The sequence below is a fragment of the Meles meles genome, chromosome 17 (assembly GCF_922984935.1).
Source record: "Meles meles chromosome 17, mMelMel3.1 paternal haplotype, whole genome shotgun sequence".
NCBI lineage: Eukaryota > Metazoa > Chordata > Mammalia > Carnivora > Mustelidae > Meles > Meles meles.
Window position 1 is genome coordinate 62,115,205 of NC_060082.1, and position 19,528 is coordinate 62,134,732.

The following is a 19,528-nucleotide window of genomic DNA, read 5'->3' on the forward strand; positions in this document are numbered from 1 at the left end:
TAAGACATTTTCTATCCATCATACAATCTGCTATAACTACTACCACCCCCTCCCCCCAAAAGAAAAAGAAACAAAGGAGAAATCTGGTTTGAGATTCACGGCATTCCTTTAAGGGGAGTCCAAAAGTTTTACTAAAGTTGGAAACAAGTAGCTTAAGAGTTAAAAGGTCTGTTAATACTTTCTGAAGTATATTTTAGCTACCATTGAGCGAATTAAGAAGTTTCTGACATTAATCAGAAGTTTTTTGTGTTGCTTGGGGGAATACATGAAGAGAAAGTGTAAGAGATGGGTCCCAGGGACCCAGAGCGCTGAGAGCTCAGGGAGTCAGGAGTGTAAATAAACTGAAATGAAGTAGGTCATAAAGTTCCAAGGCCAAGAAGTTCCGATTAGGACGAGTTCTGTTTCCTTCCTCTTGGCAGCACAAGCAGAGGTCATGCTCTCACTGCACGGAGGTAGTCGCCTCGTCTTTGAAGATTTTTGGATTTTTACTTCAATATGTTTACCTTCGATAATAAGAGGCACTGTTCCTAGTGTAGTTCTTATTCTTTTAACTGACGACCTAATGTATTCACATTTCAACAGCAGGGGACACAGTACGGCAGCTCTCTGTAGGGCATGAACGGAGAAGCTGCCTGAGCTGGAAGACTCGGCCTCTAACACGCATGTTAGGAGCGCAGGCCTGCCACAGCAGTGGTAGGAGCACTGCCTTTTCTGTTGACAACTACATTTTGTTTCATGAACCTCAGGACCACTGTGTCAGGTAAGAAAGGGCAGGTATTTACCCACATTTCCTTGATACGACCTGGAGGAACTGAGGGTCTGACGCGTATGCACCTGTCTGGGTGCCCAGACTCCAGTGTGAGAATTGCAGTGGGACCACCAGGCTGCCTCCGTGTTGGCACAGCTGAGTGACATGTACGCGTGTGTCATAGAAACTGCTGCTGGAAGAGGGGCTCCGAGAATTTTAGAGGACATTTGTGTGTGGTTTTCTTTTTCTTTTTTTTTTTTTTTTTAAAGATTGTATTAATTTGACAGAGTAGGATCAGGGGGAACAGCAGTGGGAGGGGGAAAAGCAGACTGTGCTGAGCAGGAGCTCAATCCCAGGACCCTGGAATCACGACCTGACCTGAAGGCAGCAGCTTAGCTGGCTGAGCCACCCAGACGTCCCTAGGGTACATTTGTTTTTCAACAAGTAGCAAAAAATCTTCCTGTGAATTAAGATCTATGTAACTGAAGTTAGACAGTGGGTTGGGAGAAGGCGGAGGGAGTTGACTTTAGGTCATACCTGAAATCAAAGTAGTAATAATACCCCAGTATTTATTCCAAGAGCTTCATTTCTTGATATGCCATGCCTGTTGGTTCCTGCTATTGTCCTAGGATTTTGGCATTTTCCTGCATTAAATACGTATTTAACCGTAACACCCTCTAAATGACGACTACAAGCATATCTGTTATCAGAGGAAACATAGGCTTCAGAAGTGCAGGGCTGACGAACTATATAACAGGCAGGTAAACACCTGTTTGTAGTTCAGGCAGGAGAGACATCTTTAGACGTATTCTAGTTTTAAAGAAATAGGACTCCTTGGGGACATTCGTGCCATGGGGTTTGTGCCAGTTCCTTTTATTACTTATCACTTGATGGAAGCCTTTGGAGCACCCATGTCTGTTTGAGATTTTTTTAAATTCTTTTTATTTTTTAAAGATTTTATTTATTTGACAGAGGAAGAGAGGGCACGAGCAGGGGAGGAGCAGAGGGAGAGGGAGAAGCAGACTTCCCACTGAGTGGGTAGCCCAGTGGGGGATTCCAGGGATCCTGGGATTATGACCTGAGCCAAAGGCAGACACTTAGCCAACAGTGTCTAACACTAAGCCCCTGTTTGAGACTTTTATTTGTTCCTTTTTTTTATTCCTCCCTTATACTTCAAGGTAACAGAACTACTACTAATGCAGTATGTGGAAATATTTTTTTACATCATTATAAGTTAATTTCATCATTATGTGGAAGTTTAAAGTTTTTATCCCAATTTCTGCATTTCTACTGCCCACTGTAAAGAAGAAATTTAGGGGAATGTCCTGAGGAAGACCAGGGAATCTTGTCTTTAGGCAATTAATATAACTTAATTTCCTTTTTATTTATTTTTTTCAGCGTAACAGTATTCATTGTTTTTGCACAACACCCAGTGCTCCATGCAAAACGTGCCCTCCCTATTACCCACCACCTGTTCCCCCAACCTCCCACCCCCGACCCTTCAAAACCCTCAGGTTGTTTTTCAGAGTCCATAGTCTCTTATGGTTCGCCTCCCCTCCCCAATGTCCATAGCCCCCTCCCCCTCTCCCAATCCCACCTCCTCCCAGCAACCCCCAGTTTATAACTGTTAATTTCCTAAAACAATTTCAGTGAAGTATTATGGAGGAATGAGCTGTCTTTCCGTCCCTTCCTTGAACAGTGCCACTTGAGGACGGCAGACCATGATTTATCATGACTCTGTTACTGAGACAAACACCAGCCAGGTGTTTATTAAAAGGAAAAAGCAACAGATGAGAACCGCACTAGAAGTCACTTGTCGTGAGACTATAGTTTTCTTTAAAACAGAGTCTGAGTTCGCTGGAGTGCTACGCCCTCTTAGTGTCTTGCATTTCATAGGCCACCCAAACCAGGTTTGGTGACCCTCCTTTCCTCGTCACCCCTCACCTTCATCACCCCGTTCCAGACAGAGGACCACTGGGGCCGAGCTCTGGAAAAATATATCAGAACCATGCCTGGGTCTTTTTGTTAGTGAAGATAATTAGTTTTTGATAAGTCTATGTAAATTGACAAAAGTACTGAAAAAGAGGAAATATTTAAAAAAAACCCGTAAGATGTCCCACCTAATACTTTTGCTAATGTTCTCCCATCAAAGCAATTATTCTCAAGCCAGGGTGATTTTGCCCATTTGGCAGTGTCTGGAGACATTTTGGTTGTCAAAACTATAAAACTAGCCGGGGGGCGGGGGCTACTGGCATCCCGTGGGTAGAGGACGGGAAACTGACCAACGTGCAAGACAGCCTCCTTCCCCAAGAAAGAATTACCCAGCCCCAAATGTCAGTGGTGCCAATGTTGACAAACTCTTCATTAAAATTTTGGGTATTTTTTTAAAGATTTTTATTTATTTATTTGTCAGAGAGAGAGAGAGCAAGCGAGCACAGGCAGACAGAGTGGCTGGCAGAGGCAGAGACAGAGAAGCAGGCTCCCTGCTGAGCACGGAGCCCGATGTGGGACTCGATCCCAGGACCCTGGGATCATGACCTGAGCCGAAGGCAGCCGCTTAACCGACTGAGCCACCCAGGCGTCCCAAAATTTTGGGTATTTATAATGTATTTGTTTTCCTTTCTTTTAACTTTTTGCCTTAGCATCTTTTTAATGTAAGTGCTTCTTCAACAGGGCCATTGTTGGTAGGAACGGCTGTCTTGGCTTCTCCTCCATATGCCTCCCAATGCCCCTGTCTGCCTCCCCTAATCAGCAGTTGCTTCCTTCTGAAGCTTTAAGATAACTCGAATTCCAGGACAAATTCAGAGAATTAGGGAATATATCTCATCCTGCCCCAATTGTCAGTATAGATTAGGGATTTTATTTGTTTAAAAAAATCATTAATTCAGAAATAGAATAATTCTGCAAAACATTTATAGAAATGAGAGGATGATATCTTGCTTATTTTGGTGCTTTTTCGTAATACTACTTCCTTAATGATATCTTCATATATATTGCAAACAGCTCTCTCAAAATCAATGTAAACGTATTTCAGTATACCTTTTTTTTTGAAAGGGTCCTTTTCACTTGACAGACTATAGGCAGATGAATCAAATTACATGTATATAGTAATATCCCATGAGTTTCAGGTAATCCAGTGCAAGACTAAATAAACCACCCATAATTGAATTGTACGTGCATTTTCATTCAGTGAGAGTTTGCCAAGCAATGAGTGAGGGTAACAGCTTGACAATTTATAAACAGGGATTATCTACAGACAGTACCGAAATTATAATGGAATAGGTCAGTATTCTTAATGCAGGGAAGAACCTCACCTAAATTACACTGCAAAGAGAAACATACGGTTGAATACAATGTGACATTTACTGAACATTGTCCCCCAGTTTCTGTGTTAGACTCTGGGAATGAAGACTTGTAACTGGAACTTACTGAGCACTTTATGCCACGCACTGTTCTAAGGGTTTGCCATGTTTATCTTACTTCCTCCTCATGACAGCCCAATTGGATAGGTGCTCTTATTATCCTCGTTTTGCAGATGGGAAAACAGACAATGAAGGCAAAGAACTTGACCAAAACCACACAGCTGGTAAGTGACAGAGCTGGGCCTTGGTCCCAGGGAGTTGGGCTCCAGAATGTTCGTGCTGCGACTAAGACGTGATGGGAGGTGTTCAGAGAGGGCTCAGAGCAAGTCCAGGAACAAGTAACGAACTCCTCATGTGCCAGGAACTCTTCTAATTTATGTATATTGTCACGTTTTTAAGATAACCGCGGGAGGCAGGATTAATGTTTCCATGTGCACATGAGAACTTAGGCTCATAGTTGTCCCAAAGTTGTAGAATTCATGAGTAATGGAACTCCCACTCCGTAGGGGCTGACGTTGCTGCACAGTTAACCAGGCCATAATGAGGCCATGGTCATTTTTGTGATGTAGGTATGGACAGACTGCAGTGGAGACACAGAGTGTTTTGTCTGAGTAGGGAAATCTAAGAAGTCTTCATGAAAGAAAAATCCAGGGCTCTGAAGGTTGAGAAGGGTTTCTAAAAGTCAATATTGGAAACATTCCATATAGGGTGAAAGTAGAAACAGGCATGGGGGCATTGAAATGGTCTGCACGGCTAGAGCAGTGACCTGGTGTGGAGAGATGGGCAGAGGGTTAGAGCCCAACGTATCAGCTATCTTGAACCATGCTCAGTATCAGCTGTGTTGAACCATGCTAATTATCATAGTCTGGAATCCCAGGGGACTTGTGAATACAAGTGGATGATGAGTTGTTGCAGTTTTTCTAGTTAGGGCTTGTGTTTAAAAGTGTACCCACTGGCAATGTGGAGGGAAGCTGGGAAGGTGCAGAGACCCTACAGATGGCTGGGAAGGAGGAAAGATATGGTATGGTCTGGGCAGGGCAGGGTGGTAAGAATGCAACAGGCAGAGAAAAACATGGACATAGAAACAGGGTTGGCTGTGCAAGGTGATCAGGAGGTGGTTCTGGAAGGTCTTAGAGGGTTTCATATGCCAGGGAGTTTTGACTCTCTAGTGGTCTAGCACGCCACGTCATTAACCAAGGAAATGGGCTGCATCTGGATATGTATAGAGGAGGAATCCAAGGGTGGTAAAAAATGTAGAAAGGAGACGAAACAGACAGCTATTAAAAGATTTGGGCAAGAGATGATGAGAATCTGAACTGAGGTCCCAGCAGGTAAGACAGAGGACAGACCTGAGAACGACTGGGGAGATTCAATCGGCCTCACTCCATGATTGATTGGATGTGAGAGCTGCAGGAGCGAGAGAAATCGAAGATGGCCGGGAAGGAGTCGGTAGATCGGGACGTGCTGGGACTGCAAACACGGCACCCGCTGGGTTTGATGTAATAACTCTGCCCCTGGGTTACTTCCAGACTGGGAAGATTCCTTTTGTAGGATATACCTCCCCGCGACCCACCCCCGGGCTTGTTAAGCCTCAAGGATTTGAGTCAGAGGCTTCCAGCACCTTGATTCCCAGAGAGTCCGTCTGAGACTCAGGCCACATAGGAAGCAACCAAGTCAGTGGCAGGAGGAGAGGAATTACTCTAGGCCCGAGTTTGCATGGCTCGTGTCATATTTCTGTCGGACAACGTGTCTGCAGCCAGTGCCGCTGAAAGGCTTCCCAGTTACATGAAATAATCCAGTTTCTTTTTCCCTAAACGGGGAGAAAAGGTGACATAGAAATAGGAGAAGAGGTTGAATCTCTTCTGGAGGGGTTCTAGAAGCCAAGGGGAGTTTCAGAAAGATCCTGGTCTGAGGTGTTGATACTGCAAAGAGGTTGGGAAAACTAATGTTATGACAATTGATTGATTTCGCAACTGATGGAATTCTAGAGCAATGGTTTTAAACTGTACAGTATGACTCAAATGGGAGTGTTTTTAAAATACAGATTACCGGGCACCACACCTGCATTCTGGGTCGGTGAGTATATAGGGGGCACCAGTAATTGTCTGCTGGGTGGGTGGTGGGTTGACGGGCATTGTGACGTAGGTACGTGGGAATAAAACAAGTATTTGATGATATGGTAGAGGGGATTTAAAGTAGCTTCTGGTGCATATTTTGGCAGGTTGTATTAAAAGCATTAAAACTGTGTATGCCTTCTTACCCAACAATTATATTGCCAAGAATTTATCCTAAAGAGGTAATCATAGATGCAAGGAAATATCTAGCAAATGGACTGTAGTGTCCATGACTAATGCTTAGTAAGCGTGCACCACATGCTAGTTACTGTTTATGTGCTTCCTGCATGTTAACTCTTGTCCCAACTCTGTGAGGTCGTTAGATACCACTACAACCCCACTGCTCAGCTAAAGAGAGTAAAGCACCAGGAGATTGATTTGTCCAAGGTTTCATTAAAAGTGGAGGATACAGAGCCTGAATCCAGTGCCTTTGATGGTATGTTGTATCATCTCTCCTCACAGCATTGTTAAAATAGTCCAAAGTCCAAAGTAATCTAAAGATGATTACTGTGTTGTTGCATTAACATTTGTTAAGTGGAGTATAGAGTGTCGTATCGCAGTTCAGCAACAGAGCACAGGAAATCAACACACCAGCAAACAAATTATTCTGGACCCAGACTCTGGAGACACTCTTTAACTCCTCTTTCCCCCAGAAATGATCAGAACAAATCCCGTCCTACCTCCCCTCTCTGCTAAGTTCAGTCGGTGCCAAAGGAGAAAGCCTCTTCAGTCCGCGATGACGCCCATCTTCGTGGCTCAGTGTTTCTTGATCTGATCCAATCCTGAGCTCCTGCCGTGTGTGCTCAGCCTCCTGTCATGAGCAGCAAACTCTTGTGTATCGTCAACATCTTCTCTGAACATTTTTGCTACTTCCTCACTTTCCTTTAACCCTGGCAGCCCCCGTGGAACCTGATTTCCCACCACCAAGCAGAGGCTTTTTTAAACACTTTATTATAGTGTTGTTAAATTAACAAGTGGAATCATTTGTTAAGTGGATGTTGGATGTTGTTATAGGGTGTTGGATGGTGAATCGGGTTCAGCAACAGACCACAGGAAAAACTGAGGTAGTTTATTACCAAGTCCTAGAAGAGTACATGGCACCCCTCAAGGGGTCACATGGGGAGGTCAAGGCAAGGTACAGGCAGAGAGAGGCAGGACCCCAGGGCACATGTCTTTATTAAGGTCTATGGATGGAGTGCTTTAGGGTTCCCAGGCCAGGGCAAGTTTGGTCAATCCCACCAGAAGGTGTGAGGTTTGGTACCCTACGTGGAGACCTTCTCTGAGGAGGGTACAAGGGGAAGGTCCTGGGAGGCAGGGGACACTGGATCATAAGGGCGGCTGGGAAAAGTCCTATGAGGAATTTAGGTTTGCTTGTGACCGCAGGCCATTCTGTAAGACATGTGCTTGCATGAGGAGCTGGTGTGAAGGTCCCTGCAGGCCATTTGACCAAGGGGATGCTGAGACAGCGGCAGTATGAGTAAACAACAGCGTGGCTGAATTCTCGACGTACCCCATAGACTCCAGGGTGAGGTAGTCGAGAGGGTGACCCACTGAGCATCACTGCAGCTTCCAGAGCATCCCTCCTTCATTTCCCCTGTGAAAATGTTCGGTCTGTCAACACCTGCCCTCAGTGCGGTTGAACTTGGGCTGTCAGGGAGGTGTGCAGGGATGTAAGGCTCGGTCGCTGGTTCTTATTCAGCCTTCTCTCCCTCTTCCCGCATCATCGGTTTATGGTCGAGCCGCCATCCCCAACAGTCCTTGACTTGGGACCACCCCGTTCTGCTCTTTGTTGGAAGAGTCTGTATTCTGAATGCCTACTCCTTGCTACCTCCGTATCCTCAATGAATTTTATTCCTTTTGTCGATTACTTTAAAGGTCTTTTTTTTAATTAATTAATTTTTTATTTTTTTAAAATATTTATTTCTTTGACAGACAGAGATCACAAGCAGGCAGAGAGACAGGCAGAGAGAGAGGAAGGGAAGCAGGCTCCCCGCAGAGCAGAGAGCCCGATGCAGGGCTCGATCCCAGGACCCTGAGATCATGACCCGAGCCGAAGACAGAGGCTTTAACCCACTGAGCCACCCAGGCGCCCCTACTTTAAAGTTTTTATACATGCAGAAAACAGCAAAGGGTGACTCAGTGAGTGCACACACCTGCCACCCTCAGTGGACAGATATGAGCCTTCCTATATGTATTTTAATCTATCTTCAAAGAATGGAAAATTACAGATCCAATTTTCATCTATTTTTCTCTCCAGCCCACTCCACCTCCTCCCTCCTCGAGGTCACTGCAGACATGAACATAACATGAAACCAAGCAATGTTTCAGTTGTTTTGCTCGTGATTTATTTACCCATTTCCCTCTTTTGATGGACATGGGGTTATTGCCTGTTTTCCTCTGTATTATAACAAACATGCCTCAAAGTTTACCCCGGTATACATCTCTTCCTACTCAATGTGCAAGAGTTTCTCTAGGTCTGTGCTGTCCAACCTGGTAACCACTACTCCTGTGCGTCCTGAGCACGTGAAATGGAGCTGGTCTACACTGCGGTGTATAAATGTAAAAAAAAAGCACTGGACTTTGAAATATTTCATGAGTAAGTTTATGTGGATTACGAATCTAAATATTTAGATATGTTGGATTAAATAAAATGTTAATGAAATTAATTTTATCTGTTTCTCTTTTTAAAGTGTGGCCACTAAAAAAGTTAAATACTATATGGCCCACATACTTCTGCTGGACAGCACTGCTCTAGGGGATATAAGTCAATTTGGAATTGGTGGACACGGTACATGCTGGGTAAACAGATTTTCCCTTATCTTTTCAGTCCCACCCCTTTCTATCAAGCCCCCATTTTCTTGGTGATCTTTCCTCTCTCCGAGCTCCTATGGCACTTAGGTCTGAATGTCTCATGCAGATATGCAAACACACAGTTTTGTGTTTTGGTTTGTCTTTTTGTGCTGTCTTTCCCCCTTTAACACCAGGGACCATATCTGATGACTGTGCTTCCCCAGGAGCAAGCTCAGGAGTAAGCTTCCTTAAATATTTAGGGAAGGTTTAGATGCTTCTGGTATGTTACCTATCTGCTCGCCAGCTGTGACTCGTCCTACAATAATTTTATCTTATTTACCTAGAATATTCCTCATGTTTCTTGCGCATCCAGGCTTCTCGCTGCTCTCCGTAATATGGCCAAATTGCCCAGGCAGTAACATTCGTCCTCACTCTGCTTCCCTTTCTTTGAAGAAACTCCTGCCAATGTCTTTCCAACAAATTTATCGCTTCTGATGGGTTCTGGAGTCTTGGTAGCTGGCGAGGCCAGGGCCAGCCTCACACGTACAAGGCAGAAGCTTCAGGCCAGGGCCTTGGAATTCACATTTCAACAAGTTCCCCAGGAGACTCATCTGCAGCTATTTCGGGACCCGGCAGTTGGAGTCACTGTTCCTACCCCGGGAGACAGACTCACTGCTCAGATATAGAAGGTTTTAAATTAAACATCGAGGGAGAACTCACATGAAGCCCAAGCGGGCAGCATGGGGCGGGAGCTGGAAGCCGTAGGACATGAGCGGGTCTGGGAATCAGCGGGAGCACCTGCTCGCTTTGCTCCGCGTCCTTGGGCGGAACGCTTCCTGTTTGTAAAGCTTCCCTCCCAACCTCCAGTCTTTCTTTAGCCTTTTTCCACTTGACATTCTCGGCTCAGGATGACTAAGACTTTCAAGAAAACGATCCTTTCTTGCCCACCCAAGCTGCTGCACAGTAGTCGCCGAGATGGGTTTTACGTTACACGCCCACCTCCCAGATGGGCCTGTTAAACCTCCAGTGTTTCCAACCGTCATTGCGCTGCCCCGGGCACAGCAGCAGGGTGGTCCCGAACACTTTCCGGCAAGTTTGTTCTTTTTTCCCCCCGTTCGCCTGTGTCTAGGTCCTGAGGAATCTCATACCGCAGTTTTTAGCTGATAAGTTACTTACACACACACATACACTCTCTCTCTCTCTAAGCTGAGTGTCTTTTGTTCGTTTTTGAGAGAAAAGTGACGCTGGTCCTTGCTGGTACCTCAGCATTCTCCACTCTGCCAGCCCCCTGGCAACAGAAAATGACCTTAAAATGGAACCACAGTGTTACCACCTGCTTTCAAACCTAAATTCTGAGCTCCTCTGAGGGTTTATAAATTATACATGACTGAATGAAGATTTAAGTCTGTACCTCTCTGATTTCCTTGTATCTTTAATTTGCTCTTCTGGGCTGGCTCAGATTTTCATCTCTTAGTGCCAGGTGGTAACCCAGAGAGTCCTTAGAAGCTAGGATCTTGGTTGCAGGCAAGGGGTCACATGGCTCTCCCCAGCTCACTCGTGTGTGGAGTTTCTCCACAGAATTCACAAGACTGCGTGCTCCTCTATTTTGATCACAACCAACTCAGTTAGCTCTTTCTGAGGAAAATCTGAGCAGAGCTCTGGACTCAAAATCAGAAGATGCGGGTTCTCCTCCAAGCGAGACATGACTCATCTGTGACATTAGGCTCATCCCAAATCCCAACCGCCTTTCTCACCCCCTAACGCGATGAGGACATGAGCCTGCCCTGCCTCACGGGGCTGTAAACACACATGGGACAGTACTTTGAAAATTATGAAGCACCATACAAAGTAGGTGTTATGATTTGTTACTGTCATTGGAGAACAAGAGAAGACAAATCTAACGGAAATATTTGACTTTATGTCATCCATAAAAATGAGGATTTTATAGGGACTTTTTAATAATCAAGAATTACCGTGCGATGACTGTTAACTAGTATTTTGACCTGAGCTAGGGATCCCCGGGAAAAGTAGTAGAAAGTGGGTCTTCTTTGATGTTCTTCTGATCTATACGTTGTATTTTCCTTTAAAAACACTTCCCGTTTGTTTGAAATCTGACTGTGACTATTTCCAAGCGTCATTTCACATTAGCGTTTGCTTAATTCTAGGTGTGACTATTGACGTCAGGGTTTTTCTCCTGGACTTGAGAAGAAATATGGTCATATATACATACCGTTTTTCATCAGCTAGCATATAATCTCTTGTTACCTATGGCAGAAGCCAGGGAGGATGTCACGTGGTCCCTAGCTCTTAGGCATCCGCCATGTAACTGGAAAGATAAGACACGAACGGGTAGAACTGTGACCAAACTACAGGAAGCCGTGAACAGCAGCCACGGAGGTACGGTCTGTGCCGTGCGTGCGCAGAGTGTGGCCCGCACGCAGGAGGTCGGAAACGGCGCAAGAGAAGACGGGCCGGGGTGGAGGTAAAACGCAGGGTCCTTCGAACACCAGTCACTGAGCAGAGGAAGCTTTGCAGGTCGTTATGCCAGAGAGATTAAAAAGGTCGTGAGATGATTAGCACAAGTTCCCCCAAAATAATGCCTCAGGAAGCATTCGGATCCGTGATTTACTGGGGAGTGTATTTCCAGGGGATGGAGAACGAGAGAGTCCAGGGAAGCCGAGTATCCGAGGACACACCTGGAACCAGCCGGAGCTTCCCCCGAAGCAGCCGAGTGCTCTGGACTTCGGGACATCTTCAGAGAGGCTGTATGAACCCAGCGTATCTTGAAGTAACCCATGGAATCGGGGGAGGGGGAACAGACAATTTGATCACTGGCCCCTTCCTGTCTCTTGGCTCCTCCGGTCCCAGTCTGCTCGGTGAGGTGCTACCATGCCCTTGCCTCTGGCTTGGGTCAGCTGAGTCGGAGCAGCAGCTGGGGAGGTCGGAGCCTACGTGTGCTCAGTCCAGTGAGGGCAAAGGTGCAGGCCGGTCCTGCACACGGGCCAGTGGTGGCTGGCGCTGCCGCAGCCGAGCCTTGTGACTGTATCAGAGCCACCGTTGCTGGGGAACAAGGCAGGTGGTCACGGCCCACACTGGGGAATGGGGGCTCGTGAGCTGGCTCAGGGAGATCTGGGGTGGCTCGTAAACTGAATCCAGTCTCCCACTGGTGTTTGGTGCAAAGGAGCATAGAGGCCGGACAAAGGAAAAAAGAATAAATTAGGAGCAGGTCAGAGCAGCCCCTTGTGGGCTGTGAGCCTGAATGAGAATAAGGAGACGTGGGAGGCCCAGAGATGAATTTAGAAATATTTGGAAAGAAAAGCTTTTGTGACGCGAAAATGCAAGATAGAAGAAGAGAGGGGAGAAGGAGCAAGGATCTGCGTCCCTAAAGCGGACCGGAGGCAAGGTCCTGCTAGAGGAGGGTTTTCCGACGCAGCTTTTCTGCGTACACTGTGCGCATTATCGTAAGATCGAGGTTGCTGTTGGCAAGACGTCATTTTGATTAAGTGATAAAAACAAAGGCAGCGTGTGCCTCCCATTTTACTCATGGCCCCAACCCATTTTTGAGTGCAGTTGAATTAGGATTAGAATTTAGAAGATCTCAGATCCTGATAACCCCCCCCCCCCCACCCCGGACTGTTGTCCTGCTGCGTTTATGTCGTCACTTATGAACCCTAAGTAACGGCACGGAGAGGTCATTTCATGTCGACACTGTCCTTCCGCACCGGCCTGCAGACTCCAGTCACAACGGGTGTTTCCTGGGACTCCTGGCATAATGATTATCCATTTTTCCCCTCTGTGATCTATCTTGTCCAATATCCTCCCCTGACAAGCAGACCTAAGTATAAAGTAAAGTAAGTTCTAATAAGATCTTATCCCAAGACGGGGGCCTCCTTTCCCCCAAAAGCAAACAAGCCCTAAAACGGTGTCAAATCAGAGGCCAGGTGAACAGTCTGAAACTGGCTGGCTGTGCAAATGGAGCTGCAGGAAGACAAAGAGCCAAGTTTGAAGCCCAAGAAGGCAGGACAGAGGCGCCGATGTTGGAAGAATCAAAGATAACATTGGGGAAATGAGTCCAGGATGATTTCCAACGATGACGCAGACGCTCACGGGAGCCTAGGAGGAGGGGACACAGGACAGTAGAAAAACTCCCCCATCTTTTGCCAACGGAATCAACAACACTTCGCTCCCACCTCCCCTGTGAAAAATCACTAGTATTTTGGGGACAGGGGGATGAACACCCTTGAAACACCAGTGAAGGGCGGCAGAAGCCAGAACCGCAATGACAGCGTGGTCACAGCACTCGGCGGGGAGCTCGCCCACAGCCCACGGGCTAAAGGCTGCCCCGGGGACACCCCATCTTCTGGGGCTCGCTGGCCCTTTCGTTTGGGGCATTCCCAGTCCGCAACACACAGCGAGCGTCTGGTGGCTAGGTGTCCAAATGGTTTCTTACCTGAAATCATAACTTTTTGACCCACAGAGCTGTAAGTTTCACACTGTGCTGGACTTCTGTGGAACTGAGTCTGCACTAATCCTGAGGAGCAGCAACTTTGGGGAACAAACAGTGGAAAAATGGAATTCGAAAAGAGGGAGGGAAACATATGGAAGAAGAAATTATTAACCGGGACTAAGTTTCTGCCGTAACAGACGGCGGGCGAATGCCTAAAAGACCGTGCACCACCTGGTCTTTGCAAGCACCGCTGTTACTGATCAAATGGAAACGGCTTTCCGGGGCTGGAGAAACTATGCAAATGAGCATGGTCATCTCTCATTTCCTTTCAAATTCTTCAGCTTAAAAGAAATTGAGTTTAAAAAAATCACCTTCTCGAGGGCACCTGGGTGGTGCACTGTCGGTTAATTGCCCGACTCTTGATCTCAGCTCAGGTCTTGATCTCAGGGTCGCGAGTTCAAGCCCTGCTTTGGTCTCCACACTGGGCAGGGAGCCTACTTTAAAGAAAAAAAATTAAAAAAAGACCTGGGGTGCCTGGGTGGTTCAGATGGTTAAGCGTCTGCCTTCGGCTCAGGTCATGATCTCTGGGTCTTGGGATCGAGCCCCACATTATGCTACCATCACAGCAGGGAGTCTGCTTCTCCCTCTCCCTCTGCCTCTCACCCTGCTCAGGCTCTCTCTCTGTCTCTCTGTATCTGTCTCCAATGAAGAAAATCTTTTTTTTTTTTAAAAGACCTTTGCAATAGTAGTAGGCAGCACATGGATTATATATGTTTTCTCCAGCGTCTACTTCACTAGTAGAAACTTTTTGATAATTTCCAAAGAAGATTTAGGCAATGTGTGTAGCATCGTATGGACTTCGGAAGCAGACTGTTCGATCTGAATGTTGGCTCTTGTTCTTTATTAGTTTGAGACCTGAGCAAGGTAGAGACCATGTTTATCTCAGTTCCCCCTACAAATGGGGATGGTAGTCATTTCTACGTGCCTTACAGAGTTGTGAGGATTAAATAAGAGAACACAGGCAAACTCCTTAGAACAGTACCTGAAACACAGGAGATACTCTCCATGTGTTATGTGGCAGAAATTGTCCTTGTTAATCAAGTAAAAGGGAACAGGAAAGATTACTCTACTCATAAGCAATGGAAACAAGATTCCGAAGAAGTGGTTACTTCCTAGGAGAATAAGTTTTGTCAGGCGTATTAAGCATGTTGTTTTCCTTATTTAATGTTCAAATACAAATAGAGGTCGCTAATTAATAAAGAAACATCTTTATGAAGCAACTTCAAATAGTCTGGTTTCCAAAACTATATGTAGATGAAAGTAATTAAAACTTCTCTCCTTCTAGAACTCTCTGCTTCCACCATATCGAATTATTTGCAGGAACCCAAAGGTTCTGTTTGGTCAGGTCCCTGTCAGGTCTCCGTGTGTTTACATGAGCCAGAATGGGATTGACCGTGCTTTCCCCTCTCACCCCTCCTATTCGCTCGGTGAAAACGTATTTAATCTACGAGACGCACTCAGATAGTGCCTGCTTCCCAGAGAAAAACCGGATCGTCTCCTCCTATTATCAGATTCGGAGTTTCGCCTCATACTCTGGAGAATGAGCTCCTTGAAGACGTGAACCGCGTCATATTAATTTTTTAATCTAACAGATGAGTATTGACAGGTCTGCAGCCTGGTCCAGGCAATCACTCTTCTAAGCGTTTGCTCTAGTGCCCACGTGCTTTACCCCAGTCTTGACCACTGAGCTATAAATCAGTTATTCACTGGGGACATCTAGTGGCCAAGGAGGGAGATGACGGTTCTTAAGTAATTATATTAATAATACTTATTGTATAAATTACACAGCAAGTAAGGAAAGTAAATCCTTACTATACAAATTATTAACAATTTAAGCCCCAGAGCTCCTCTGCTTGTTCCTGTGCCTTCTACCAGATTTCTACCACGTAGAGCAGTTTTACCCCTAGATACTGAACTATTCAACAGTAATAATAACGATGATGATGATACCTTATATATTATCATCTGACTGAACACATTCACACTCTTATGTAACACATATACACACCCTCAAGACGAGACGGCATTTTGGTACTATTCTTTCTATTTTACTGTGAGCAAATTGAGGTTCATAGATATTAATTAATTCTCCCAGAGTGATCTGTGTTTATGTACAGACACTAAAGCTGAATCCAAGACTGGCCTCATAGACATTCCTCTATTATAGAATTTATCGCCCTATTACTGTTTCTTTCTTTTATAGTTTATCTTTGCCCATTTCCGAGCACAGTGCCTGGTCTATTGTATGTGCATGATATTGGATTGTTGATAAATGTTTAAGTGAATGCATAATCACCAGATTATATCACAGAGAACGTTACTGACTCAATCTGGTGCACAGAGTTAACCCTGGGATACCCTTTCTTGCTGCCATGCATTTTGTATGCTACAGCCTTGACCTTGAAATATCCTCACCCTCATCAGCTTGATGAACTCCTCCATTCATCAATTCAAATATTGCTTGAAAGACTTTCCTCAATGTTTCCCTAGGCAGAGGTCAGTGCTTCCTCGATTGTGTCCTCCAGCTCCCAGACACAGCTCTGGGTCAGCACGTATCACGTTGCTGTAATTACTTCTTTACACGTCTGTCTTCTCCTGCAGGCTCTGCGACCTCTGTGAGCATCTCGGGCAGAGGGAACAGCGGGGTCCAAGCAGCCAGCTTTGAATGTGGCTGCCACTTTGGGGCTTGCCATCTGTATCCCAACATAAGTAAGTGATGCGGCAAGATTAAGCAGAGTCTCCAGAATACGCCGAGATTAGTTGTTTGGTTTTTTTAAGATTTTATTTATTTATTTGACAGACAGAGATCACAAGTAGGCAGAAAGGTAGGCAGAGAGAGAGGGAAGCAGGCTCCCCGCTGAGCAGAGAGCCCGATGTGGGGCTCCATCCCAGGACCCTGGGATCATGAGCCCAATGTGGGGCTCGATCCCAGGACCCTGGGATCATGACCTGAGCCGAAGGCAGAGGCTTTAACCCACTGAGCCACCCAGGCGCCCCTGAGACTAGTTTTTATCGACTTCTGTGTTGAGATGCAAGGACGGTTTTAGGAGAATCAGCTTCTAAACTCTCAGCTTGTGTTCTCTGCCAGAAACCAGCTCTCTGTGATCCAAACCTTCCCTTTCTCCATCACCTGTCTCTACTGCCCACAGAAAGATACACTCCTTACCCATCCCGGATCTTACCGTGGAAGTCACCAGGGAGGGCTGGGAGGAGGTTCCAGGATGGCAAACAAAGGGGTGAGTTAAAACAATGACGAGGAACCCGGGGAAGTGGATGACCACTTTGGTGGTTTCCAGGCATTTGCCGTTAACAAAGTTGACTTGTTAGTTGGTGGATGATTAAATACAATTTTTGATAATAACCATTCTGTGATTTTGGGCATATAAATTCAGGAGAGCTCAAATCATTGTATATAGAAGTAATGTTCTTATAATCAGTAAGAACCAAATGTAACAAAATTCCTTCCATTACATCTGGATACATGTGTGATCAAGAAATCTTTATAGGCAAGAAAAACAGGAAGAGAATTTACCCTTAATCATTCTAGCCTTGGTAATAGTCACTTGTGGATAGGGTATAATCTCTGTGGCGAGGGAAAGCTGGACTGATCACTTTAAGAGATTTTTTCTAATTAAGCTTTTTATTTTTAATATTGAAAAAATATTTTGATGAGTTGTATACAAATAAAAACTGGTAACTTAATCCATAAGACCATTTTTTAAACATTTAGACACTTGCTATCCAAGAAATTTAAAAATTTCAATTTCTCTAAATACATTTTGGTTGAAGATATTAATAAGGTAATAATTCAAAATCTTTCAGCCATACCAATATATTCCAGTAGGATAAAATTTTTAGGGGAAAAGTGGAATGGAAATGTAAGTTTAAATGATTGTTCATTGCTGTGTGTGCACACAGTGACATGAAAATTTTCATTTTCACAGTCAGCATACCACATGATTTTGCTTCATCCTGCCTGCCCTCGAAAGTCGCCTAGCATTGGTCTTGGGTCTACAGGAATGTACAGTATTGTAGTCTCTTCAAGGGTAGGCCCCACACGTCTCTGGTTTCTCCTAGAAGTCCCTGCTAGGCGCAGGGAGACACACCTGGTACACGTGTGGTCAGTGTACAGCTTTGCAGGGACAGCAGAGACCTCATGCTACCCCCAGGAGAGCCTGCGGGAACATGTGGATAAAGGCAAAATTTTGGATTGTGGACTCGGCCGTTCCTGGGTTCTCAAAACTCTCCACCTCCTACTGGTTCCTTAACGCTCGGAGCCACAGAACTCCCTCCCCACAAAGAGGGTTACTGTACACAGCATGATTATTTGGGGCCTCACATATGATGGGCACGCCTTTCGGGGCAGTCACCTTCCCCTTCCCCGTCCATGGTGTTCAGGGATTCGAGAATCTACCTCGATTGCAGGTTACGTATGAAGTAGCTGTAACCCAGGCTGTTCATTCTCTTTCCCCAGAATACAGCACTCAGGCAGGACCAAAAGTCATCAGTAAGTGTTTTTAGAGAAAAAAAAGTGGGGGTGGGGGGTGGGGTGTAAGGAAAGAATGTAGTTTAGGTCTGTTCCAGGAGGTCACCCTAGAAGCTTAAGTCGGTCTGACTAATAAGCCCAAGCAGTCAGGGAAGGCCTGGGAATTCTGGAGCTGTGCCAACTGCTTACGGTACTGACGTCAGCAGCCGAGTCAGGCCCGGAAGCTCACGGTGCTCGCCAGGATACAGACACGGTCCAAAACTAGATCACACTGAACAAACCTCTTCCCTCTTTGACCTAAATAATAGGAGGGAAAACTCACCTCACTCCTGCACCATGACTGATCCCTGAGCTGGGGCTTTTTGTACTTGAGCCCTGAGCACAGCGAGGCTTCTCCTGACACCCAGAGAATCCTACCACAATCCTATTTTTAGTATATGTGCTGCCGAAGCGAGCACAAATCCTACCACAATCCCACCACCAATCCTCTAGGCCCGCAGCCTCTTCCCTCACATCTTCTCCACCGGCTTCTCCTTGATAGTGGGCCACTAACTTACTTGTTGACGTGATTGTATTATCACTCTTCACCCTGTGGACGGTCCCCTCTAGGAGGGGGCTGCGTCACTCTCTTCTTTGTATCTATTTGCTGGCACAGTGCTGGACATGTAGATAGGCAGTAAATAGTGAATGAATGAATGAATGAATGAATGACAGCTAAAATTATCCCAGCATATTGTTTTAATAGTGAGGACTCATTTATTCATCTGTAGGGTATACTGAGATTTGTTAATCTACAACTTATTTGCAGCGAGTTTTCTTGCCTAAGAAATAAATCATGTTTAAGATAATTTAACTAGGCAAATTAACTAAAATTAGCTAAAAGTTGAAAGCTCAAAACTATGTTTTAACATTTATAGGCAACTATAAAATCGAATGCCATTATATTTGATAAGAAATTTCGTAAACTAAATAAAGCCAACAGTATCTAGTCTCATTAGAGTCTTACTATGTAACTACCTTTAGGTTTTTGGTTTCCTTCTGGGAATGTACTCAGTTAAAGAAAAGACAGTATCACCCTTCAGGTAAAAACTTAATGAAGTGAAAGTTGATTTTTAGTTCTGAAGGCAGAATATCCAACTTGATATTCTCCTAGCCTCCAGAATCCTAAATATAATCTGAACGTAAGTCCATTATTTGTCAGTAGAGCACTACTTCCTAAAATACTTCTCTGTATCATATTCCAAAACCCTGTCTTCTTCTTCCAGTCCCTTATGTAGTGATTAAACATTCACGTGTTCAACAAACACGTATTGAATACCACAGGCATCAGACACGGGGAATCATGCTGCCTTCCGTCCCCCCCTCAAATAACGAACCTATCCTGGTATAAATCGATATTAACTGTGTTCTGGGAGTGGCTTTCTGAGTCCAGGACCTCTTTATTTCACACTCTTACAGTGAAAATTTTATAATACAAAGGGATTTTTCAATTTTGTAAAAACAAAAACAAACCTAAAGTCT

General features: G+C 45.2%; 1 protein-coding gene across 1 annotated transcript in view; it reads left to right on the forward strand.

Moving 5' to 3' along the window:
• Positions 1–19,528, forward strand: part of OPN3 (opsin 3) — a 43,009-nt gene that overhangs the window by 10,770 nt on the left and 12,711 nt on the right. The window lies entirely within an intron of this gene.